Source organism: Sceloporus occidentalis, unplaced genomic scaffold, assembly GCF_023333645.1.
Source record: "Sceloporus occidentalis isolate IW3139 unplaced genomic scaffold, rSceOcc1.0.p SCAF_30, whole genome shotgun sequence".
NCBI classification, from domain to species: domain Eukaryota; kingdom Metazoa; phylum Chordata; class Lepidosauria; order Squamata; family Phrynosomatidae; genus Sceloporus; species Sceloporus occidentalis.
In genome coordinates, this window is record NW_028317010.1 from 11,502,373 (window position 1) to 11,522,520 (window position 20,148).

Below are 20,148 nucleotides of genomic sequence, written 5' to 3' on the forward strand. Positions count from 1 at the left end.
TGTAAAAACAAAATATGCAGTTTTGGTGATCAGTATCTTTAAAAAAAAAAAAAAAACACATTGCGGACGCTATTGGGAAAAATGAGGAGCCTTGGTAATCTAGGTGCTGAAATATTTTTGCTTCTTTTTTTGTAGAAAATGTGCAATTTGGTCAGGCAGAAAAAAATTGAACAGTGCTTTCCAAGCAATAAATCACTGGATTGCTGGTGACATTCATACAATGCGGATATAGTGTTAACTGTATGAGTCAGACAGCCCTACTGCACTCAGTGTGTTTCTAGGAGGTGACCTTGCCACTGTGTAGTAATCAATCATTCTGGCACAGGACACACTGTTTTTGTTTAATATTACACTATTGGCATATATAGTAAACAAAGTACAAAGAGAATTTCAATAACTAACACCATGTAACGCCCACTGATCCATTCTACTACTTACAAAAGTCCCAACTTTCCTTTCTATAGAACTGCATACGACATAACATCTTACCAGCAATTAGATTTTGTATAACTTCTGAACATAGAGGTTGCTCTTAATTGGTGTCACTTTTTGTAATGCTATATGTCTGTATGCAAATTAAATTTGAATTTATTATAGATTTAGAATTTCCGATGTCAGGGGTCTATTTATACCTGTTCTTTAATATGGTCACTACATTGACTTTTCATCATAGAGCTCCACCAGATTTGGTAGCACTATTACTAAAGGGAAGTATACACATTGTCAATAACATAAAAAATGAAATCATATACAAAATTAACAGTAACACAAACACATTGGTACAGAAGTAGAGGAGTACGCTTGTGAGCTTGCAATCTATTAGAAGGTTGAAGGTGAGAAAGTGAGGGACTGCTTGGGTGAAAATGGTTTGACTGTAGTGGAAGTTACATAGAGGAATCCATGGTCTGGAGATCTTGAAGGAGAGGGGAACATATGGTTTTAGGAAGTTTTAGGAAATCAGCGTGTGGTATTACGAGGGGAGATTATTTGCTTCCCTAAACAGGTTAGGTTTTAACATAAACACATTGGTATAGCTATATAATTATCATTTTCTATATTTACTACATAATAGTATACATTTACAGGAATGTGTGTATATATATATATATATGTTAAAATGAAGTGTGTTTTAGGTTTACTCTATAATTCCAATGCATAAAACTAATGGCATCAGCTGACCGCTAATCGCTGCTAACACTCTTGTTGTTTGAAGAGCTACTCCTTGGCTTATCCTGAATTTAAGTTGGCTCATAGAAAGACATATAAACAGAACTGTCAAAATATTGATAAGGTATAGCAGCTGTGGACAAGTATTTATTATAGCGGATGTATAATAAGGCAGCATCCTGCATTGTGGAGAACAAAAGATACAAAAAAAAGCAATTAAATAATGGACATTATCTGGGGTAAGATGTATAGAAGTAATGGAATCAAATAAAATAAGAGGGAAGCTAAATACTGATTTGGAGTTATCCTAAATGTTACAAGCCATTCCTACTTGTTTTGCTTTTCTGGTCAATACAATATATATATATATATATATATATATATATATATATATATATATATATATATATATATATATATATATATATATTGTGCACAGTAGCCGAATGAGTATTTCCACCCTACAGTTTCAAACCCTATTGATACCAAAATTCAGTTGGCAGAGGAGTGGAGACTGACCTTAACAGAGTAGCTATACTCAGGTAAGGAAAGGGCAAACCTAAAAAAAACTCTTCTTCTTCCATCTCTGCTTCAATGTGCATGCAGACCTAGCCTTTCAAACTGGTGAGCCCAGCTTAGCTAATTAAACATTTTTGGGGACAAATGTTCTTTTTTCTTCTTAAAATTAATTTTTTGAGCCATTTACCTATTATGATTTGGATATTTCTAGAAGAGTTTAAAAACTATCTCTATCTTTGTATCATTATTGATATTTTTTATTATCTATTTTACAATACAAAGGTGCCTTTTCAAGTGTTGAATGACATTGAATACATGATCATAGAGAGATCCCAGGTTTTATTTATATCAACTCACAATGGAATGCTTAGTATTACATCTATAGACTTAACTTCTTGTCATATTCATAAATAAAAGTATTTTTATTGCAGCCTTACAGTAGATATACATACAGGGTAACTTAATCGCTTATACATTTATCTAGTTATGAGTCAGTGTTAGAGTTGTAAAACTTTTAACAACTAACTAATCCAATAGCAACTGAACTAATGAAAGCTGCTATGGAAAGTGTGATATATCAGTCTCATTTTACTACTGGAATTCCAGGTATTTCCTTTGTCTGAAATTCAGACTTAATCGTCTTACAATGACATAAATGCCAAATATGTATATATTTTAAAGTATGAAAAAATGTTCACCATCATGAAATCAAAATCACTGATTAATTTCCAAATAAATGGCTATATTTCAATGAAATATCCAGTATTTAAATTCCTGGTTCGGCACATGATTTATTAGATCGCAAAGTTTAGACCATCGCCTCAATGTGCATCAGTGCAATTCCATCAACACTGAATAATTAAAAACATATTGATAATTACTTTGGAGTTAAATAAGAGGCAAAAGTGGTTGATTAATACGTTGTCACTGGATTTTTGAAGTTTTTTTTTCTTACATTCTATAACTGTAAAACTGCCGAAGCCTTTCATACTCATGAACTCAATAGTGGAAATTGTGAAAAGGTCACATTATTCCTGAACTTACAAGACCACATTATTTATTTCTTAACTCTAATTCAAACAAAAGTGATGAAAGTTAAGTAATTGAAATCGTACAAAAGAACCTTACCTTCCATTCTTCAATTCTGATCAGAAGCCGCATTAATTTCAGCAATTATTTGCTTATGGATCAGCTAACTGGAAATTACCTCAAGTATGCAAACATGACTATACCTATTTTCTTAGTCATTTGGTCCAAGGCTTCACCAAATGTTAATGTTTTTTATGTGACGTGGATTGTCAATTTTAAAATTAATTATACTGCGGAATATCAATCATGATTTCAAATAACACTATGTGGAATGCATTGTATTTATTAAAACACATTACAAAACTCTGATTCCTACATTAACATAATATTAAAATGAAGGGTAATTTCTGCATTTCTTGCTGTTTTTCTTAAATTTGTATGTATTGTCATTTCCAATATTTAGCACATCCTTCAATTACGTAAATGTTCATTATTGTAATTTAATAAGGGTCCTAATTTTTGGTCTGTACTTCACTGGAAGACGTGGGTTAGCATATTTACTAGGTCATATCGGGGTTTAGTGTCTCTTTCTTCTTCACTTTTTTATCTTCCCTCACCAGAAGCGCCGCCATTTTGACGAAAGTTCAGACAAGGTTATGTCTGCAGAGATGCGGATAAACATAGAAGACAACAAATTGACAAATGACAATTAAACAATTTTCATCTGAACCAAATGTAAAAGGAACATAATTTGGCCAAAAATTGCCAACAATCCAAATTGTTTTTGGCCCATTTAAATGTCTACTGCATGGATATGCAGAGAGGTCTTTTATTACCCCATGGATCTAAATTGGCACAAGGGAACCCCTGTGATCTCACCGGGTTCCCCTGTACAGGAGTCAGAGAGGGTGTGAAGTCAGAGCCAAGAGGAATTGAAGGCAGTGGATCAGAACACAAGGCAGCTAGAGGTACAGTCAGAGTAGAGAAGGAAGAAAGGGGCTGGGAGGATCTGAAGGGAGCTGGAGCGGGACAAAGAGGGCAAAAGACAACACTCGTGGGAATTGAAACACTAAGTGGGATAAGGCCCTTACTTTAGTGTGACCGACAATCCAATAATTTCCACAGTGGCAAGGCTATTATATATATATGTTAAGGACGTATTGTATCTCTTACCCGAGTTTTGTCTAAAAGCTGTCCTGTACAGTGGGCAATTACTTTCAAGGGATCCATGTATAAAGTTAATACAGAGGCAAAAAGTGATTATTGTTGACCTTATTTGCATGCGCCTACCCAGAATCCCTTCTGGTTGTGGCAGCACCCATGAAATTTCTGAGGGAAAAACAAGATATTCTGGCTTGTCTGGTGTCTGTAGATAAGTGTTTAATATACATATATATATATATATAAAGTCCGCAATTAACAATTGCACTCCAAATGCCAAGTTTATGCCCGGTGCCAAATAGCTGTAGCAGTAAATAATATAAAGTCCAAAAATAGTTACCGGCACTCCAGGGACTTTCCAAATAACCACACAAACAACTTCGGTTTTCAAGTCAACGTTTCAGTCTTATTTATTTCAGGCTTTCATCAGGACAAGTTGTTTGTGTGGTTATTTGGAAAGTCCCTGGAGTGCCGGTAACTATTTTTGGACTTTATATATATATATATATATATATATATATATATATATATATACATATATATATATACATATATATGTATACATATATTAAATTTATATATATATATATATTTTTTTTTTATATATATTTAATTTTGTATATTTAATTTTACAATGGTTGCTATACATATCTTTAAATCAGTATTTGTATTACCAGTATAACACAATTTTTAATTAATAAATTAAAAAATAAAATCTTTGTAGATCGATTTGAAAATACTCTAAACTAAGTAATTAATTTGCCAAATAATGCACTGTATCTGTTTCCTCGGCTTGATATTTTCTACAGGCTTTAAATGAGGGTTAACTTATATCTACGATATATACCATATCGCAAACCCTCAGTCCGCTGGGGAATGATAATTTTCGCTCTAGTACTGTTACAATGAACCACATCATAACAATAATGGGTGTCAGGTACTGTTTGGACTAGACAGGATTAAACTATCATCCCCCCTGCCGTGTGTTAATTCATTGCTTCAAACATTTTCATATCTGATTCATTTTCACCCACTCTGCTGCTGTTGCGCTCAGTTCTAATTCCCTCTCAGTCTCGATATTATTTGAACTGAACATACCTGGCACTGTGAAAATTCTTCCTTCTCGGTGCATGGCTCAGGTATAATCCTTTGAGAGCGCAGCTGTGCTCTCCTTCAAGAACAAGGGAATATAATACAATCTCACTGCACAAATATATCTAAGCAATATGTTAAGGTGTGACACAAAAGCCAAAATATTAGCTTTTTAGTAAACAACAAAGGAAATTGTGATGCAGTTTGAGATCCCAGTGCTAGACATCTTTAGGTAATAGTGTTATTTCCTCAAGAAAATTTAGGGTCACGGTTGCTTAGAATATTCATCATATATCTTTCCTTATTTTTTAGTGGTTATGTAGAACCTACTGAAAAGGTGTTTATTTGTGTTTATCTTCTTTTTTGTGTTTTTTCTTTTTTTTTTCTTTACTTTAACATTAGGCTTTGAAAAATGGATTGAGTTTGAAACTGAGCTAGATACAAAAGAAGTAAGAAGATAAACCAGAAATATTATTTTGTTAGTTTAGTCTAGAAAAAAACACAATCTCACATGGCTCTTTAAAAATACGGCTTAACTCTTTCTGTAAAGTTGGGAAGAATCCAGATTTATAAAATTATTAGGTGATACAGAGAGCATTGGAGCACATTTATATGCAGAGGAGCAAACCCAGAGAGTTATAGGTTGTTCTAGTTAGATGGCAAATAAAAGGATTAACACATAAAATTGGATTTATGTTTTTTTGTCAGTTTTTCCTATTCTGACATTAGTGGTGTTCAATGGATGGGAGTTATTCAATGAGTTTTACAACAATATAAAATACTGTGGTCTTCACCCTTATTGAAAATCATAAAGAACTAATTTAATCATAACCTTCCTTTGGATTTTTTTGTATTTCACATAGTAACAATTTGAAATAGACTGACAGCACTAATTCAGTTTTATATCACATTCACTTTACAGCCATTTTCTTAAGATAATAAACGTGTACATTGTCATAACTATTTATATTGTACATTTTTTCTATCGATCCTCTATACTTGATCATTTTTATATTGGTTAAAAGAGCTCCAGTAATGTTGCTAGTTTTCTCTGTGTTTAGACAAAACCCCTTTTCGTTGAGGGTCCCAAATGTTAGTTTTCAGCACGGTCTTCTACAGCAAGAGAGATTAGGAACAATGTATTTCCAGCAAACTATGAACCTTATTTTGTGTGAGAAAAACACAAAACAAAATAATAAAAATAAAACATATCTCTCAGTTGGAGCCCTCTCTGATTATACTTTGATGGTCCAGACTGACCAGCCTAAATACCCACTAACTTACACCTCCCTGCCAGGTCCAGCTAAGTTAAGATCTGGAAAACATCCCCCAGAAAACAGACAGGTCAGGGCACGTCAACTTAAAACTTGACTCAGGGATTGTCTTTTCAGGCCTCTCCTTTCCCTGACAGCACAGGGGAAATTTCTCTCCCTTCAACAGTCTGCCTGCTCGTTAGGCTTCAGGACGTTTAAAAGTCAAGCACCTGTACCTCATGTAGGCTTTATAAGAATCCCAGAATGGGTCCTGCAGAAATCAAGTCTCTTGCAAATTTGGAGCATTGGCCAACCCTGTTCTCCAAATGCTCCACCCTCAGAAGTTTTAGGCTCCTGCCATGTTATTCTATGTAAAGCTGCATTCGATTTGTCCCCGTTTTGTCAGCTCATGTTGTTCTACTCTACAATCTGTTGCCAAATATACAGTATCATTATCAGAAGAGGGCTGGCACTTTTTGCCTGGGGGGGGGCAGCCAACGTAACTCTGTGTTTGCTTACATACAAAAAGACACTCACAATGTCAACTTATTTGCCAAATGCGGTGCCAGCCACTTTTTGAAGGTATGCCAGTCACTGTGCTATGTTTGAAGGTGTTATGCCAGCCACTGCACTATGCTTAAAAGGGCTATGTATCATGGCACTACATGACCCAGTTGAATGACCGTTTGGCCAAGTGTTAAAGGGCTCCCCTTCCACCTTGTTTACTTTGCCCCTGATCATTATGTATTGGAAGTCTCAACTTCTAACAAATTGCTATGTAGAGTTTATGACTCTGCCTGTTCATATACTGATTGTATGTTTTTCTCTTTATAAATTGGAGAGTTTGAATATGCCTCAGGGTTTATTTTTTATGAAGCAAACCTAATAACATTTTATTTCTTCATGTTATAAGATTCTTCCTAAAATATCTCAGCTTGTCATGGCCAAATTGTACTTGATGTCACCAAAATCATAGCGGTCGAGATTTAAAGCTGTGTTTAGCTTTGAAATGTGTGACGCTTTGACCCTCATCACTGCCAGTCTGACATGAGCAGATTGATTAATGTCACTAGAAAAAGGGCAAAGGGTAGACGGGAATCAAGACATTAGTACAAGTAAAAGGCCATGGGTCATTTCAGTGCAAAATTTTTCTTTAGACCCAAGAAAATTTAATTTCGATACTTATTAAATGAATACCTATGAATGTAGTAACTATGCAATGTAATGTAAGTAACTATGATAACAAGTCATTAGTTTCCCTTTTAAATTCTATGTGTGAAATAAGCAGGTTTTTTTTATTGAAAAACAAGAGAAACTGACCCCAGATCAAGCTTGCATTACGCAGAAATCTTACTGGAAGCTGAATAATTGAAAACTGCACTTGCAAAGTGTTCCGCAAATTTGGGCAGAGCACTTCCCTGCGCATCAAGAGCTTCGTAGAGTACATCTAAAGTAAGTCACCCCGGGGAATAAAAACTGAGAGCAGAAAAATGAACGTTTAACGGCCGACTATTATTGTGGAAAGAACAATGACAGGCCGTGAACCTCCACTACATTCCTGATCCTTTTGTTGTAAATGAAATAATGGTATTTCATATCATAACTCTATTATAAAAGACACAATGGTCTGGGAAATATTAGCCATGTAAAGATATCAAAATCAGTAACTTTATTCTGTGTGCACTCTTAGTATTGGGAAATTACCATCCTTACACATTTTCTTGACATAATGTCACAATGAATTGTTTGAAAATTGCAAAAAACTCAAAATTCTACATTAAGAGTAAATGCTTGGTACAAGGCATTAAAATCCTCTCTATGGGACCTTGAATGTCTTGAAAAACATTTACCTACATTTTGATATTCTATGCAACACCTCACGACAAAATACATTAATATCTAATAATTAGAAATTATTCTATTTAGTTGAAATAATGTGTTTAGATATTGTAGAATACCTTCAAGCATTATTGCTTATTATAAAAAGAACAGACAAAATACATTTATTAAAGTCGTTTTTATTGTTTTTTATGAGTTGTAATGGTAAATTTATTTATTACACCTAATAGTGCAACATGGATGCAAATCCAACTCATTGAGTTTTATAACTCACCATATGTATAATTAGGGTGTTTTCACAGGTACGTTGCTATAACCTCTCTGCATGAAGCCAAATGCATAGTATATATATCTCCCCAATTGAAGATTACATTTTTATAGCCAAATTAACCAAGCTTTATATATGTTTTGTAGATATGTATGTGCTCGTAAGCATACGTGTGAGGGTGTTCATGCATGCCTAGGGGCCCTCTTGGGTCTTAGTCCGGCACTGGAAGTGATCTTCTAATATCAACAATGAAGTGGGCACATTAGATGAGCATTTTAGAAGGTAACACCATTATCTCTTAAGGGTATATTTGATATGGAACTGGGTTGGGACAGTGCTGTTTGCCCATTCCTTGCCAAAATCTGCCCATTGTTCAGTCCACGGAAATCTAACCATACCCTGTGAATAGCTAAACCTACTTCCCTAACCAGCCCCTGCCTTCTCACTTCATATCGAGCAGGAAGCAGTGACCTGTGTTTTGCCAAATTATTATTATTAATATTATTATTCATTCCCTAATGATAACAAGCTACTGTGTTTCAACTCAGACTCAGATGCTATATCTTTTGTGGGGGAACCCTTTTAAAGCTTCTCAGCTGTCTGTTCCCATAAGAATAGAAATTACTATAAATCAGTTGTCCTAAATATAGGACCAGTTCTTTATCTGTGGTAATAATGGCTTGATAACGCCTGCCCTTGAGGCATATTTAGCAGTAGAATATGGCTAAATATCATGTTGTACTATTAATGTAATAAGAATCATGGACATGAGATCCAAAAAGAGTAAAATTACTATTTCTTTACAGAGACATTGAAGAATTAAAAAAAAAAAAGTTTGTTCACTGCTAGAGGGTCATTAAAGGCATACAAATTAAGAGTGGAAAGAACCCAATTATACTCTTTATAGATAGTAGCTCTAAACTGGTCAGATCATTCTTTTAACTTGGTATATTACATAGCCCCTGGGTTTCTCTTTCTCAAAAGGCTTGGCTGTAAGGATTTCAGTGATGACGGCCATAATTTGTACCAAGTAGAGGATTAAATTAGAACAATAGAAGATAGAACGCTAGTTGGACAAGTTTATTATATGCTATCATATATGCTGTACTATATCGATCCAGCAGGAAAAATGTGATATGGAATCTTCCGTGTTCTTGACTATAAATGTAGAATAATGTTTTAAATTTATTACAACATGACCATTACAGACAATAGTAATCAATTTTGTTAAGCACATAGACAACAGCAGACCACGCTTGGTTGTCCCACTGACCATAAATTTGTTTTCAGTATAAGAATATTTGACTCAACTGGGTATGGTTCCATATGGCTCCGTAGAACACTCCATGTTTACTGAAAATGCTAAATATTTGGCATGAAATTATACTTTGCTTGTAGCCATTGAATGATGCATTTTAATGAAACATCCCTTCAAGATAAAATATTTTCCTAATCCATAAACCTATTGGATCCATTGTGTGTCACTTCTCATTGTCGACCTAGCCACAGGGGCCAGAATTCAATCTTGATGATATTACAAGTCCACATTTATTAAAAAAGGTAAAATGTTTTACTGATAAATATTTTCACATTCTAACCTATAGAAGCATTGCTATTCGGTTGGATCAGTTACACCATTGAATCCAACCCAAGAACTGTTCAAATCAAATGCATGGTTTATGTATTTCCCCACTTTTCCCCATACCCAGTGCTCTCATTAAACAGAGTAATGACAAGTGCTTGTTATCCAAAGGTATATGTTTCAGTTGAACACAGCATCATTTATGACGTTAGTTCTGTACCTTAAGCACATAGAAGTGGAGGCTTCCAAGTACACATCTAAGTTGTGTAGACAATACTGTACAGCTAACAACATATCCATAAACATATTGTGAGCCATGTCTTATTATGCTGTGTATAGGCTGACCTAGTGTATTTAATCTTATATCTGTTCTCAGTTTGAAAACCTTTGTTTTTTGACACGTAAATTATAAAAACATAGATCATATGATTATCTTTTATGCAACTTATTCCAAAACGCCATGAACTTTGGAATGTTCTCTTGGAGCAGTAAAATGGATACAGTAATACGATAAATTAATACAAGTAAAATGCCACCTAGATGGGTATATGTCAAAAAATGATACATTTATTTCTATTAAAAATAAGTATTTATCTAAATATATCTGGTAACTGGTTAATACAGTAGGAAGTCTTCCACTACAATAAAACATTAATCGAGTTTTGTTGTCATAATGCCTTATCATGCGTTAAAATGATTTGCTCATAGAAAGCAGTGAGAAAAAAATGATCCATTTGTAACATTGTGATAATTGCAACAATTTATCTAAAATACACATGAGGTCAAATTAAATTGCTGGTCAAAAAGAAAAGAAAAAAATTATAGAATAAAAGAAACAAAATGGAAGAACAAGAAAGTCAATTCTAGGACTCGAAGTTGTTAATTAAGAAAATGCTGAACAACGCCTATACCGAATTGTAAAGATACCATAGAACTCTTGTAATATACACTCAGACACTACCCTGGGCAGCTGCCCCTACTACTCCTTATTTTTTAATTCTCTTTCTGGGACCAGCCTAACATAATGTATTTATATATTATTAAAATATATTTTTTTTTATTCATTAGCATTACATGTATGATATTATATATCTACAGGGAAAATAATATGTATTTAACATAGGTAAAGCAATATTTAAAGATGCATACTTCTTAATTTAATGAACTTGTATATATTTGTATATTTGCAAATCTAATGTTAATAAAGAAAATGTACATTTGTCACCTGCAGTCATTTTGGTAACTAATTTATTATGATGCGGAAACATAATGTGAAAGTAGAAGTGTGACCGAATCATAGACTTTCATATTATATTAATACAGAAATTCCATTCTTACGGATTCTTGCTCTCTCAGAACATTACCTGTGAGACTAAGGGATTGCTTTATATGCCTGTGTTTGTGAATAAGGTCCAAATGTTCACATTCCACAAGGGAATTTGTACATGATCTAGTTATGTCAAAAAGAGGTGTTTTCCCATGCCTGTAAGTATTTCTCTGTTAATCTGTGCTGGCTTAAAATTCTAACATGGTTGTGGTCACTTTCCTGATTATTTTTCTTTTTAAATTACAAGTGAAACATGCAGGCTGGCTGCCATGTTCTCTTTTGCATTTTTTTCCCTGTTTTTGTGCTTAGAAACCTAGAAAACCCTTTTGTGTTTTAACGAGGGCCCATAATGTGTTACTATGAACTGGTACAAATATAATGTGTATGCCAGCTTTTTTGGCAACAACTGTTTTGAAGAGACAGAGCCATTTGTTTACCTTCTCGGCGCAGAAGACAGATGGTAAGTAGCCAAGAATAGGGTATAAACAGAGAACTAGAAAAAAAAAGACATTGGCTGTTGTTTTATTGATTTTGGCTAAAACACAACATGACAAATGAGGACAAAAATAAAAGAATGTTAAAATTGTGAACAATTTCAACAAGGAGAGTCCTCTGTAGAAATGTCTTAAATAAATAGTAATTCTGTTACAAATTTTGACACCTCTAGCTGCTTTTTTGCAATTTGTTTTGGAGAATTTAGCATAGTCTGTTAGATGTTTCAGTAAATGGAATAAGTAAGTTAGCTGTTCTATAATTTATAATGTCAATATTATGTATGGTTTGCATGATATAATTATTTAGTAAGGATTGATATTGGTCCAGTGAGAAAACCAAGTGAAGATAAAACTTTAAATAAAAGTTTGAATGTCAATAAAAATGATCGACAATGTACGAGAAACTTTTATAAGAAGGCTGCTTTGCTACCAGTTCTTAAAATATGAAGAACTAGGCAGAAACTGTAACAGTGTTGAACCAAACGCATGAATTCTAATGTGTTGGTACCAGGTCAAAAAGGTAATGTTTTTTTGCACTATGCCAGCTTAAGATGCTGAGAAGGTTCCTATAAACAACCTACAACATTAAATACTACAACATAATGATAATTGAGGCAGCAGGTGGAAGATCATGACCAGATGAATTCCAAACCACATCTATTCAAAACACATTTCTTGGACTATTGTTATATTTTTGGTGGCAACCATGTAAATTAAAGACCTGGCAAGAACTGTATCACCAGCCAACAAATCTATGCAACTCTGGGGAATGTTATGAATACTATATTATCAAAATGAGCCAGCGTGCTATGCACCAGCTAATATTTATCTTAAATGTAGCTACTTCTTGCAAAAGTGATTCCAGTAGATAATCAGTGCTAATATATGGGTCTATTCGAGGTCACACGCCTTCACTTGCTAAAACATGTCAAAAGGTGCCTGTAAGTTTGAGAATTTAGAGCAATGGAATGCAAGTTGAAATCAAATTTTCATGTTCTTCGTATTGACCAAAAGGATGGGGGAGCGACAATTGCCTTCCTTCTTCTCGTGGGGGTAATAAAATTAACCTGGGCGTATAGTACCCAGTTATATCCCTACCGCTATGCCCTTGCTCAGTGGGTGGAGGTTAATTTACCAAAATATCCTTTGAGAGGTACAGACCTCAAGAGATTTCACTTACCTTGAGGGCAGAGCTATATATTTTGAATCCTCAGTAGACAAGTCCAGCCTCATTGTGCCTTTCCTAAGTTCATTTTGTGTTTTTTTTTGTTGGTACTTATTAGATTTGTGCATTAGGATTCATATGAATTGTAAAGGAGGATCCAGGAGACAACAGGCCGCTGCATTGCCCAAAGTTTAAGTTAAAGGAAAATGAGGATTGGGGAGAGGACGTCACCGCAAACACTGTCATTTTGGCGGAAGTTCCTCCCAGGTTATGTCTGCAGAGGTGTGGATGAAGATAGCAGATTGAAGAGAGACAATAAAAGATAGAAGAAGATGTGGAAGTAGTCGGCAGAAGCGGAAGTGGTTGGCAGATTAGATAGAGAAACATTTAGAAAGTGCGAACGACAATGGGAGTGAGAGTGAATGTGGGTACCAGGCAACTAATTTCGGTCCTGAATTAAAAATGCCTCCAAATTTTCTGTTGAATTGAATGAAACGGAATGAAACTAAATTTGTTGCCGAAAAACAAATGGGCCAAAAAGAATCTGAAAAATTTGGCTCAGTTTATGACAAATCTTCTAACGAGCTTTTTCGGTGATGGTTTAAGGTAATTTCTTTAATACTTTCCAATATATTAATGTTTAAGTAGATGTAAGATAATAGCATCAGAACTAGTTTCCTTTAACACTGAAGGAACATCAGTAAGTTTCTATAATGCGCTAACAGCTATTTTATACCTTTCAAGGCTATGTTAAAAGGCAAGTAGGTTAATAAAAAATAGGATCACTTTAATTAGCCTAAATACAGAGGTATAGCCTGTAGTAATTGTTTTTTTAACTGTGCTATTTGCATTTTAAAAGAGCTGCATAGTAAATTTGTTTGTATGTGAGTATGCAAGCGGTTTCAATGATACGCCATAAAATCAAGATATGAACTTAAAACATGGAATAAACTGTAATTGTTGGCTGGATATTGTCATGTTTGAAAATGTATCCTTTTGGCAGGAGGGGTGATTTGCCTTGGGCTAGTCTGTGATGAAGACATTGGTTCGTTATCATTATATTAAAATTTTGTAAATCTAGCCATAAAAACAAGGTTACATAATTCTATTTATTTTGCCCATTCCTACTATCTGCAACACCCTTTTATCCCACAGTTTTGAAACATGCAGGAAATAGAAAATACCAAAAATGATTTACAAGACAAGACATTGTTTCAGTTGTTTTGTATATGTTTTATTGGTATTTGTTTGCATAGTAGTTTTGGCAGGAACTTTTGCCTATTTCTATGTATATAGTGAGTAAAATAGATTCATATTCAGGGACATATTGTGGCCCAACTACACCTAGGCTGCCAGGTCCAGGAGGGCAATATTTTCCCTGCTGCAAAATCAATGGGGGGGATCAAATGACCCTCTTGGGTGATCAGGCCCTTCAAAGTGGTTCTGCTTGAAAGGCAGATTGGGGAGAGCTATCATAGCCTCCATAGTTTGCATTCAAAGGCACTTGCCTGTAAGACATGGAGCAACAGGATATGACATCCTATCACGGCACTCTGTAGTAATGATGGCGACCGCAACAAGGGTAAATACATCTCTCTCAATAGTATATCTATCCCTATCATGGTTAAAATACCTGCTTGAATAGAGGTGACAATTCAAAATATCTCTAATGAAAACATTTTTTGAATAGACTATTGAAGGGTTAATATTTGGTCCAGCTTATTTATATAATTCCCAGGTATGTAGATAAGACATAAAGAGGCAGATAGATTACTTTTATACACCGATACACATAATGCAATATATTGTGTATAAATAATATAAACAATATATAAATATTTACTTTCATGTTAAAAAATCACTTAGAGCGGAATATCGATCATAAGCTTGGGACGAGTAAATAAATTAATTACAAATACTTGGGATAGGCATGTGGTTTTAGGATGCATAATGAATGGCTTCAGTAGAGAACGGTCATATGGGATTATATATAAGGACCAAACAGGGAAAACATCCAGATTATGTAGGGCAAAAGGTGCTTATTCACCATTTGTGTTTTATATATTCAAGCAGTAATATATTTTCGTCTGAACTAACTGCATATTGTATGTGCGCAATTGTGCATGGCAAATTAATTTGAAGCTTGCTAGAAGCTATATGAAGACGAAAGGCAATATCTCAGGAGTACATCCCATTGAATAAAAGCAGCAGATAAACAAACATACCAGTTTTAAAATTAACCCATTGGCTATTCCTAAATCAGGCTTGTCATCCCACAACATATTACGAAAATAAACTACACAGTTTTGTAGCACTCTATGATACTTATAATTTACAGTGTAATTTATCTAATGAGATTCATATTTACAAATTATGCACCACTGGCGCTATAATTCCCATAAACCCTTTTTTATGTTATACGGTGCTTTATAATCTCCAGGTATTTAAACTGGCAGGGAAACCAGGTAGACACTTTATGTTTTTGATGTTCAAGAAGCTCATATTATCTTGGTGACAGAGAATTTGTGAATAGTTTCTGATTATAAAATGCAAATAGCCCTTTAAAACCTAAGTAGAATTCTGTTGTTGTGAGAAGAGAAAAAAAGGCTAACAGTGGATTTAATTACTTGAATGATTTAACCGAGAAAGTAGTTGGTGTATTGTTGTTAGTTTCAATATGTAAACTACAAATTATTAGTGCATGACAATGGCATCTAAGTTCTGTTGCTGGGGTCTAGTAATTTTGTATATTTTCCATGCTATTAATGCCTGCTCCATATACCTTTACTGGTTCTTTTTGAAATTAACTTAATAGCACTCTACAGAAATGGACTGCCTACTGAGAGTGAAAGCACGCTTGCTAAGATGGGCTAACGTCCTACTGGGAAGCAGTGATTTGGCACAGACAGAGAAATGCTTTGGCATTAATTTACCTGTGTATCAGATGAATCAAAATAAATAATTTAAAGGCGTATGAAAAAAAAAACAGAACTGAAAAATCAGTTTAACTGGGGGTTATAAACAAGTATTGCAATTAAAAAAATTCCATCTTGTTTACAAGATCAATGAAAGCTTGGATAAACTTAGTGCTTTGGTAAAGCAGGAATTTACAGATAACAAAGTAACAGTTTCTGAAAAGGTTTAAGGTAGGATATTCATCAATGGGGCAATAGCATTTGTTTTTCTTATATTGTAGTGTATTGGGTTTTTTTTTATAAGCTTTTTGCTTATAGACCAAACAGTTCAAGAAAGATTAAAAATTGTCCATCAGTACAGTGTCAAAGAGTAGAGGGACAATGTTTCTCCTTACCCCAAATTGGTTTAGATAGCAAGGAGAGGTGCTTTTTGAGTCTTGTTTATTGAGGAGCAGAAGGTGAGAGAGTAGGTTCTTGCATGCTTGATTACAGATTCATACATTTTATGGATGAACAACCTCTGTTAGATACCAGGATTTGTCTGGCACTTTTTATTGTTTTACAAAAAACTGTACCAAACCCAAGTGACCCTAAAACACATTTGGCACATATACCTAGCAGTATGATAGGTGTTTGCTGGATTCTTATGGCCAACAAACTAATTAAAGGAACACATGTTGTGGGTTTGTAATAATGTCTAGAGCAATGGCTGTAATTTAAACATCTCCACATAATGGAATTGCCAATCTACTCCACCACAAGCGAATGCAATCCCTAGGAACTCTGCCCATACTTTGTCCACTCCTCACCCACTTTTCCCTGCTTCTATCTAGACCCCTCCCACTAATTGAGGTTTATCCTGCCCCTATTTACAGATAGCCCCACCCTACATATGACTAGCACAACCCCTATAGATACGCAGCCCCAACTCAGGAGAAGAGGAGCTCCAAGAAGCTCCTAGGATGTTCCCAGGTATGACTATGTATTTCATGACTACATATGACAAGCACAACCCCTATAGATAAGTAGCCCCACCTCAGGAGAAGAGGAGCTCCAAGAAGCTCCTTGGATGTTCCCAGGTATGGCTATGTATTTCATGCTACACCACAGCATGTTCAAAAAAGGCTTGTCTAACTAGGTTGTCTGGAGATGCAAGATTTTAAAATTAAGGCTTTAAAAGAACACATGTACCTTGTAAAAAAGCTGATGAAACTACAGTTTAACCAACCTTTGATCTTGTACACATAAAAATGACCAGCTTCTAAAAAATTTTTTTTTTTCATGATAGAGATGATACTAGGTCTACAATATGCAAGAATGTTGGTCAATGTTACTCACTGTTAAGATTGCTATGACATCATCATTGTGTCACATGTGCCCAATCCCTAATTATGGGGCCAAACCAGGGCTGATAAGTTAAGACTGAACTGGAGAACTAGTATTTGAGATTTACGTTTTAAATAAAAATGTTTGGATATTGACTGGCTAAATGGACTTTATTCTTTTTGTTGTGTACTGGTTGTACAAATGAGCAGCCAGTCACCTGGATTCTCCTCTTTAGCGAGGTAGCGTTGTCACATAGGAAACACATGTTAATCGATAGTGCTTATATATAACAGACCACATGGAGGTTTCTTGATATTTCTTATTGCACTTAAGGTTTCCCGCTGTTTCTGCTGAGAAAATGACATATCCCAGCATGCAACAGACGTTCCTGGTTGGCTGATCATTTAACATTTGTTTTTTTTTTTTAAATCTATGTAACATGTTATATCTGGTGCAGTAAACTGACAACAGGAGGGAGTTCAGATGCTTGTGTACAGTGCCCAAAGCCTCACAGGAGCTAGAATGATTTATCAAATATATTTTATTAGCATTTTTGTTGGAATTAATTTTATCCATAACAGATTAATGTAAGGTCAAAGTTAAATTAATATATGCTTAATTGTTCTTCTGATGTACGCAGTCATATAGTCATTAAAGGGTAAGTCCCATGGACTTGTTTATTCAGTGCTTTATACAGTAATGCAGCGTAGTGTAAAAATCTGCAGAACTGGAGGCCATCATTGTTGTCAGTCTTTCCCTACTCAAAGACCACACTGAGCTGATTATTTATTGCAATGCTAATAAAGTCCATTCCTCTATAGACTCTCACTAGTCAGTAACTCTGGCAGGATGATTAAGAATTAACCATTCTACTGTTTACTATAAGGCAGGATGATAAGGAGTCAACGGGGTAAGATAACAGAGCTAGAACGCATACAAATGGCCCGAAAACATTATATGTTGCAAAAATAAAACTGTTTTGAAAAAGAAAACAACACAATACTTTTCAAAACATATTGAAAGCAAATGTGTAACGTTCTCCTGCGGCCATGGGCAGCTGCAGGATTTTCTTTAGGGGATGGGCAAAATCCTAACCTTTCTCCTCTCCCATCCCAATACCTCCCATTACCAACCTTACTTGGCTCAGGAGACAATTTTCCTGGTGAAAATTTCCTGACAAAAGTTTTTACCCATTAATAAGAAACATTATACTGCATGGCCATCGCTGGGGTGGTAAAGATTAGTCACAACTACAGCAGTCTACAATTCCTATGGTCTTCAGCCAGTAATGTCTAACTGTATATTAGTCAACAACAAAAAAGTTAGTCTGTAGTGTGGACCACCACATCTCTAGTCTATAACTACAATGCCTACAAAGTTCAATTAGCAATATGGCTTGCTGATTATTATTGTACATGCAGTCAACATTAGTTAGTGTACTGTAGACTAAGAGTAGCTGCCCCCTAAAGCCTCTAAAGATAGTTACTATTCCTATAATAATCAACTAGCAATGTGGTTTGCTCAACATCATGGGAGTGGCAGTCAAGAAAGGCTAATCTTGTGTAGTTCAGCTCTGTGATGCACAGCAAACATTCTGAGGTATTACAAATAACAGGGTAGTTAGAGTGGAGTAAAAATGGGACATAACGGCTTGGAACCAAAACAGGACAATTGGTAGTATTGCAGCAGTTGCAGCTAACATATGACACTCTAAGTGCTGTTATTACATTTCTGATGATGTTCATCCAACACAATGGATGACTGAGAATCATGAAATGTGCATTCCACATCAGGTGCAGTACCAATCCATAATTATATAAAAGCTAACCTTTACATTCAAGCTGTTGAGTACTCACTTTTGCATTATGCTTAAAATACCAGACTGGCTGCTGAGAATCATGGGACATGTAGTCTCGGCATCTGGAGTATTAACTAACCCTAGCTGCAATACATGTTTGAAATAAACTACCTTGTGCCTGCAGTCTGCAAACTGTGTCTCTGGCAAGGCAGGAATTCCGTTCCTGTGAATGGGCAGCTGCCAGGTTGAAGGGGGAGACCAGCTAGAGGAAGAGAGCTGACCAAACCACTTTGACAACAGTTGTGTTCAGAATTACATAAAAGCTTTTCTGTTGCACTCCCCTGACTACCAGGTGTCTAGTTAACCTACTCCAAACAGTGTCCCTCTTGTCTCTCTGGATACCCATACCTGCAGCCCCTGATGTGTAGGTGGTCCCTAGCTCTTGGAGAAGGTAGCCCTTTGGAACTCGTCCTGATCTACTGACAAAAGATGTTTGTTAACATACCACTTTGACTATTTTCAGTCACATTTGCTCAATAAGTGTTCATGTTACTCATCTGATAACATCTTCCAAGACAGACATTAATAGCCTAAACAGGATAAATACACGAGGAGAGACCCAACAACACATATTGGGGGTTAAAAGACACTGACAACATAATACATTTTAATCCAGACTAGAAACAATTAATTATACTTCTGCAATAAATTACAGTAGATGGAAATGTTTTCAGCTAATGGTTCAAACTAGGAGGTCTTAAGTTTTTTTGCACCTTTTTTAGTGGGCTCCCTGGCTGATCCCACAGTTACTATAGTTGAGATTAGGTACCATGAAGTCCAAGCAGGGAGAAGTCAGGAGGAATGATTATCCACGAAGGCACATCTTAAAAGTGTTCCAATTTTAATTAAGCTGGAGCTTCTCTAGCCAGTTGAGAACAGAGTCGATCTGAAGATTAAAATCTGTACATGCTTTAAAATAACATATACGTGGCCACCTGCTGGATACATTTAGCTGCACAATAAAATCCAGTTATGGACCTTCTTGCTCACTTTTGCTTATGGTGATACTGACAGACTCCATTGTTGAGCCTGATAAAGGCAAAGTTGTGTGTCAGCGGTTGTTCCCTCTTATGGGCATGATCAGCCCAATATGTTGATTGAGATTTTTTTTCTCTGAAATGGTACCACCAAGCTGAAACCTGAGATGCTCCTG